The sequence below is a fragment of the Meriones unguiculatus genome, chromosome 14 (assembly GCF_030254825.1).
Source record: "Meriones unguiculatus strain TT.TT164.6M chromosome 14, Bangor_MerUng_6.1, whole genome shotgun sequence".
Taxonomy (NCBI): domain Eukaryota; kingdom Metazoa; phylum Chordata; class Mammalia; order Rodentia; family Muridae; genus Meriones; species Meriones unguiculatus.
The window spans coordinates 88,532,727-88,541,009 of NC_083361.1; the positions used below are offsets into that span (position 1 = coordinate 88,532,727).

The following is an 8,283-nucleotide window of genomic DNA, read 5'->3' on the forward strand; positions in this document are numbered from 1 at the left end:
TGTCCACATAAGCCCTGGTCTTCAACAAGCACTACAGGGGTGAAGACTGAGAAGGACTGCCAAGTCTGGATAAGGTCTGATCATATTCTTCCCAAATATTTGCATCTGTGTGGAAAGCACTAGTGAGGATTAACTAGCCTAAATATTCACACCTATGATCAAGAAAGTAATCATTGCATCTTGAAAGAAATGGTGATTGTTTGATATGTATTTTAGCACCTTACGTATATGAGCTCCTTAAATCTTTGTGGTGACCTACTAGAACGGTCTCTGTGTGAACCTTATAGCATCCACACTATTATTCACATGGACAGAAAAGGGAAGGCCCATAAGCTTTGAGTCTCTTTCCCTAGAACTCATTGAATCCCAAACTCAAAAGAAAACCTGACAGCTATGATCTTAGTCATCTTCTACTACTACAAATCAAAATAAAAGTTCTACTACTACATGTCAAAATAAAAGTAATAATCTATAACATATGTCAGCATAAAACTAGACACAGAATATCCACACCATCAAGTGCCTCACTCATCATATCCCTGAGGGAAAGAGATCTGAAACTGAAATATGTTGCTCATGAAATAAAGTTTGATGAGGTAGATTTCAAGCATCATATCCTAATATGCCCTCTTCTGTGTTGAAAAAATAAATTGATGCTCAGCCATGTCTTAGCCATTGGGATCACAAAGTGAGTAAATGCATCCCTGTCTGCCTACTAATACAATTCTCAAATCTACATGAGATTTTTAAAGGTCTGAACTGTTTGTAACCCCAGATTTTACTGGGCTTTGAAACGAACAAGCCTATTACGTGGTTTAAAAAAAAATCATATTACAATCTGCTTAAGTCGCTATTGAAAATTAAACAATATATCTTTATATTTTCAAGTACAGCACAGAAGCACATGATGATAGCTATAAGTCAAATACATCTCCTCACACAGTAAAGAATGAATAGTGATTTAATTTTAAAAACAAATGGCTTCCTAACTGATTACAAATTTTAAAAGAAGGGATAAAAGAGGGAGCCAATACATTGCCAGACTATCTTACTATGGAGGGTGTGTGTGTGTATGTGTGTGTATAGATAACACACAGGATAGACATCAATACGAGATCAGTCATAGGTAGACAGATCTAATATTCTCCCAGTCCCTTTCTCCAACGAAAGGTGGCAAAAGCTTTTATTCCACTAAGGACACATGAACTTTCAAAATTATTATCTCAGTCTACTGAACAGAGAAAAACCTTTGCCAACTGTACATCCAACAGGGAAATTCATACTGTGAATATGTAAAGGGTCAAAAAAACTAAAAGTGTGAAAAATCATCAATGGAGTATGAGGGCTATTGGGCTAAATAGACAGTGATGAACAGGAGAAAAGGGGCAACATGTGGATAAATGCTCAAGAAAATACAAAGGAAAACTGCTTTGGATTCCACTGCATCTCAGAAAATTAAAATTATGGCTTTCACAGGGAAGGGAGTGCAGCTGGAGACTATTATGTTAAGCAAAATAAGCAAGACTCAGAAAGACAAATATTTCATGTTTCCTGTTCTATGTGGAATGTCAGTTTAAATTTATATATGGTGTATAGATGTAAACATCTATGTAAATCATCACAGTGGAGTTAGTATCATGAGAGAAGGGAGGGATATAGAGAAAGCAGAAATGGTGCTAGAAAAGGTTGTGCATGGAGAAAGTTTTGGGAAGAAAAGGGCCTGACGAGGCATGGGGGGAGTAGAGGGTAAGGGAAGAGTGTGGAGATGCAAACTATAACGATATGGATGAAACTATATATGATGACATAGATACTCAGAACAACATATAATAATATAGCTGGGCGAAGCCTTTACAATAAAATACATTGGTGTGGGCTTACCCAAAAATTTACAGGAGGATCAGAGGCCACTATAGTTTGAGCACCCTAAACGTCCACCAATGTGATATATTATGGACACTTTTCCTTTGTTACTAGGTACAAAATAGTCTCTTCTATCTGATTGAAATATTAGACACTATTCATTTAACTATGCTTAAATATGAAAGGCAGTATCCGCCAATTTGGCCTTAGCATGAGTTGGTGTGTAGTTCTTTAAAAATAATGAAATCTGCAGATCTGCTCCCTCACATCAATCACCTGGAGAATGGGACTTTGCAGGGAGGAACAGTCTCCGGGGAAGAAGCTGGTGTCAAGATGCACTTGAAGCAAACAGACCCTCAGCTTGCTTGCTTGGTGGTGAGCTTCAGCCACATTAACTTCTGTTTCATTTGTCTTTCACTGGGATGTTAAGATGTTTAATTACCTAATCTGTTGATCCATGCTCCCGGAGCACATGCTATGACAGTGTTGATTGCACTTTCTGGCAGAGGCTGCACACAATCGCACCTGAACACAAGCAGCTAAGATAGGATACACTTGACTGTGTGACAAGGGCTGTTACTTTTTTTGAATTTTAGTTCTCTTGGTGATAAATCACTTTAAAAAATCAGCACCATTATGAGTCCATTTTCAAGTTAGCATTTCAGGATAATAGCTATATAAGTCAGAAAAATATCTGTTGTAGCAACATATGAAAATAGGCCACTCAAAAGTAACAAAAGTAACATTAAAACACTTGTAAGTTTAAAAAAAGTTAACATTCTGGACTCCAGAAAAAGTTATACATTTGTTTGTAATATACCTCCCAAAACAATTGCACCATCTTAGACTGGCTATAACAAACTATAGTCTAAAAATCATTGCCTGTTTTCATAATATCCAGGGATGGAAGTGTTAAATTTCTAACAGTGAAAGAACTTCACCACATTCCAAGCTAATATCTCTGAGTTTCAGCTTTTTAATATGCATCAGGACTGGTGCCTGATATTCTAATGCCCGGTGTATTTTGTGGACATTCGTGCGTTTATTCTTGCACGAATAAAGGTTTCCTGTACTAAGTTCTGTTTAGAGAGCTGAGCCTTATTTTAGCCAGTAGGAATTAATTACACCCATGTTCAGATCTTGCTAGAAAAAGGCCGTTGTATGAATACAACATAAAAAGGGAAAAATGTTCTGACTAAATTCCTCACCATAAAACAGAGTTGCGCCACAGCTGCCTATCAGCTTGGCTAGAGTTAAGTGTTCTAGGCTATGTGCCAGAACTGCAGAAATCATGACTTAAGCTTCTCCTGCATCTACCTCAAGCTTGCTTTGAGGGTAGCTGTGCACTTACTTGTTTCTGTTTGAAATCTGGAGTTATTTACAGGTTAGTAAGAAGGACAAAAGCAAGGAGACTCCCAGAGCCTAAATAGCAGTTCAGGACCACTTACTTATACCTCTTTTTAGGTATCTCTTGGGCCCTAGAATTTAGCCCAAGAGCATTGAGATGTATCCCTTCATAGGAGACTTGCGCAGCTAGCTCTTCCCCTGAGAGCATCCTTTTCTTCTCCTCCACAGTCTGGGAAACATTTCCTCCGGTTAGCATTCGAAGGCACTAAAATTAACACACCCAGGTTTTCTTTGCACGTCAGAGACTTGGACTATCACAGTCATATCCTGTTCCCTGGAGGCCTCTATAATAACAGGGCTCTAAGACTGTGTAGGGAGGAAGTCCTGGATGAGTTTTAAAAGCCATGATAATGAGTTCTTTTTCATCATATGTCCCTTCTAATCTTAAGGCTCTTTGTTTTGCATTCTGTTCCCTGGGACACATGATAGGAATATTCAGGATTAAAGGGGTCCAAAAATACAAAAAAAAAAAAAAAAAAAAATCAGAGAAGTGCCTTTTGGCATTGATATTATTATTTTAATTTCTTGAAGACATTAATTTTATTTTAGTAAAGTATGTGTCTATATGTAAGTATGGGTAACATGGAGGCTAGAAGCATCAGGTTACCCTGAACCTAGAGTTAAAGGCTATTGTGAGCTGTTATTATAAGATTAATGTGGATGCTAAGAACTGAACCCCCTCCATCTCTCTAGCCCAATTCCCTAGCTTATTGTAAAGCTCAGAACCACTTGCTTAAGAATGGGCCCTGGTTGGCTGGCCCTCCTGGGTCAGTTAATCATCAAGACAATCTTCCAGTGCTGTGCCCACAGGCCAATGGAATTTTATTTAAGAACTGGGAAATAGTAAGAGCTGGAGAGGACAGGGTCTCCACAAGGAGAGCAACAGAACATGAAAATTTGAACACAGGGAACTTCCCAGAGACTCATACTCCAACCAAGGAATATTCATGGCGATAACCCAGAACCCCTGCACAGATGTAGCCCAGGGCAGTTCAGAGTCCAATTGGGTTACATAGTAATGTGAAGAGGGACTGCCTCTGACATAATTTGATTGGCCTGCTCTTTGATCACGTCCCCCTTGGGGGAGCAGCCTTACCAGGCCATAGTAGAGGACAATGCAGCCACTTTTGATGTGAACTGATGGACTAAGATCAGAAAGGAGAGGAGAACCTCCCCTATCAGTGGACTTGGGGAGTGGCATGCATGCAGAGGGAGGAGGGTGGGATTGGGGGAGGAGGGGAGAGGGGCTTATGGGGGGATGCAGAATGAATAAAATGTAATTGATGAAAATTTTAAAAAAAGGGAAAAAATAATTCAAGGACCTTAAATGACTTTCAAAAGTGGAGGAAAACATGGAGTTAGTCAATATACATGGAGCACGTCTCGCCCCTGGGGGCAATGGTCTCCTGAACCTACTCAGACCTTGGACACCACCACTGCTAGTTCTAGAACTGATGCAGGATGTTCCAACGAGGGGGTTAAGGCTTCTCATATTTCCTATAAGCCCACACCTGTTTGTTTATATCCCCCATTTTTATTCATTATTAGCCAGGTAGAGCCAAGTAATTGTGGTAATGATACTTGCTTTTTTGCCCAATGCTGGAATGCTAGTGAATTTAGGTATGCCCTGGTTACTCGCATGCCTCACTGGATGCCTGTGCCCGTTGATGCCCCTCACGCTATGACTCTCTTCAGACAGAAAAGGGATCTTGGAACTACAGCCACCACTGTTACTGCCATATCATTGGCGGCTGTTGGAGCTACCACTGGGGCATTAGCCATGAGTCATACTGGGCAGACTGCTCAGACCCTGAATAATCATTTGGCCAATGTAGCTCATGCCTTAGATGTACAAAAAGGAATTAATGCTCAAATAAAAGGAGGCTTGATGGTGTTCAATCAGAGGATTGACCTTGTGATACCCTACGGCAAATCGCTCAACTTGGCTGTCAATGAAAGTATGCTGGACTTTGAGTCACTAGCATACAACATGAGAATTTTTCCTGTGCTGCAAATCTGTCTAAACAATTGTCTAGCTATATTTTAGGTAATTGGACTGGAGAATTCGATACTACGATGGAGCAGCTGAGAGTGGCCATTGTCACGGTAAATTCTACCAGAGTGGACGCAGGACTAGCCACAGGATTATCATCATGGATTGCTGCAGCCATGAATCATCTGAAGGAAGGGGCAGGCATGGGAGCGTTATCAGGCCTTCTGGTGTTGGTCTCCTTGGTTTGCCTGTGGTATATATGCAAGATTACAGTCTCACAACAGGGTAATGCAGCCATGACCATTCAGGCCTTTACAGCCATTGAAGCAGGACAGTATCCCCAAGCATGGTTGGCTACCATAAAAAGCTAAAATGTTACGCTCAGGATGCGAGGCTAAGCACTGCACTCAGGGTCAGCCACTTTCGACCCAGAGAAGAGCAAGTCTGATTGCATGCGGGTTGATGCCCCAGGTCCGCCTCTGAGAAAAAGGTATCGGACGGGTCTGATGCTCTTTGGGTGGATGACACCTAAATGAACATCGGTACAAAGTCCCAATTTATTTCTAATATCAGAGATCAGACCTCTACTCTTGCCTGATGCGTCTAAAACAAAAAGGGGGAACTGTATAGAGCTGCATAATGCCGCGCCTGAAAGATGGAGCTGGTTTCCGCCTTCCACCTTCCTGATGGTGAGTGCTCTCTGTCACAAACAACTCCACATTTGGCTAAGGCCAAGGATCTGGCTTGCTTCCATGTATGTGGACCTATCTACATTGCCCACGTGGCAAGCTGGGGTTGGCTACCCAGAGGCTATTTAAGCTGTGGGCTGGCTTTCCCCAGGGTCAGAAGATTGTTCAAGGTTCCTGAATAAACTGCATTGATTAAAAAAAAAAGTTATATAAAGGTGGCAACAAAAGTACAAATCTAATATAGGAAAAAGTAAACCTGAAAAAAAAAAAAGAAGTGGGAGGGTGACAAGAAAGTGTTAAGGATAAATATGATCAAAATAAACTCTATATGCTTAAACTGTTAAAAAAAAAAAAAAGGAATGGGCCCTGGTTGGCTGGGCCCTCCTGGGTCAGGTAATCATCAAGACAATCTTCCAGTGCTATGCCCACAGGCCAGTCTCATAAGGCAATTCCTCACATGATACTTTCTTCCCAGAAGACTCTAGGCTGCCTCAGGTTGACAGTTAAAGCTGATTGGAATAGGCAATTTCTGTAAACTCCGATGGCATTCCGGGAGGGGACAGACGTGTTCCATTAATTTCCTCTTTTTCTTTTTCTCCTTTTGTCGAGGATGCATGAAGCAAGCCTGCTTGTAGATGTGGTAAGGTCGACTAGGGTTTTGGCAAGGCTGCAGATATAGATAAGGGCCTCCTACAAAGTTTTTCCAAAGAACTGGGGACTTCGTGGTTCCAGATACGCTGATACCAGACACAACAGTTAGCCACAAACTTAAAGAACTTGAAAATACCATAGTTGCTATGACTACTCATTTTACAGATGCTTTTCATAGTTACTCATATTTTACTATTGTTTATTTACCACATATTTTATAAGAATATGTTAATCCTAACTGAAACATAAAGTATTTTATATTATATATTATAATATTTTTAATTTTAGAATATTTTAAAATATACTATTTCATATTTTATTTTATAGAGACACATGAAGAAGTGTAGCCATATGAGGTTTCTGAGTAGCTTCCACCAAAATTTAGATCATTTCACTGATATAAGACATGCATGATCTCTCAAGTGAATTTACCTGTTTTATGTTCTTTAATAACCTCCCATTATTTTTGGAACCACAAAAAACGTGAAATCAATCATAAATATGACTGTAAATCAAGAAAGTAGAAAATGAAGTGGCAAATGAACCTATCTTTTTAAACTTAGTTCTTATAACTGCTGACAAATAATAATTATGGTATTAATAGAATACAATGTATCTGTATAAAATATAGAAAGTGTCACCCCGGAAATTAACTTATCTAGCACCTTACTAACTTTCCTGATGGTGATATAATAAAGTCTATTCTATGAAATAAAATAGATGGAGATAAACCCCATCATTCAAAGTGATGTCACATTTGGGAACACCATTGTGGTGGTTTGTTTGTTTATTTTTCTTTTTTCTGATATGTGAGACAGACAAAGAAATAATGTCAAAATAGAAAGACTATTATAGAATTTTTAAAAAGTGCAGCCGCATGAATGCAAAAAGAGAGGAAGCTACCAACCCAGGTGCAGCTGGGTCAGAGGGTAGTTCTAGCTTGAGTTTTAGAAGAAATCTCCCCAGTTTCCACGAGGTTGTACTAATTTTCACTTCCACCAATAGTGAATAGGGCTAGCCTACTTTGCTAAAGTCATTCTTCACTGCTTTTCTAGGAAAAACAGCTGTTCAGGATGAAGAGAGATGGACTCTCACAGCAGTTCTGTTTTACATTTTCCTCAAGGGGGGGCATCTTGAACACTTTTCAAAATGTTTATGGGCCATTTAAGTTTTGTTTTTTTTTTTTTCTTTTGGAAATTCTCTGTTCAGTGCCATGGTCAGTTCTGGTTGAGGCCATCCACAATAACAAGAACAGAATATGTCTGGCACGAATGCGTAAATCAATGAACCAGAATAGAAGATCCAATAACAAACACATACAGTGAAAGCTACCTGATTTCTGAGAGGGGAAAAAAGTGCAAAAACACTCACTGGAGAAAAAGACAGGTTTCTTAGCAAATGGTTTTAGAAAACTGGATTTTGTCTGTGGAAGAATGAAACTTGATCTTTTTTTTTTTTTTTTTTTTTTTCACAAGCAGAAAAAAATCAACTTCAAATTCATCAGACAGCTTAATGTAAACCCAGAAGCCTTGAAATCTCTAAAGGAAAAAGAATGCACTTCAAGACACAAACATAGGTAAGGACTTTCTGAATGAGACTCTGGCTTCTCCTTACACAGAGGCCATGCTAATTTTCTCTGCATCATTCCAATTTTAGTATATGTGTTGTCAAAGCGAGCAC

At 39.5% G+C, this 8,283-nt stretch overlaps 1 non-coding gene across 1 annotated transcript; it reads right to left on the minus strand.

Annotated features, from left to right (window-relative positions):
* Window positions 1–8,175: 8,175 nt before the first annotated feature.
* LOC132647777 (U6 spliceosomal RNA) lies at window positions 8,176–8,283 on the minus strand. The gene has a single exon (XR_009586121.1). It is a non-coding gene; the product is annotated as a U6 spliceosomal RNA (small nuclear RNA).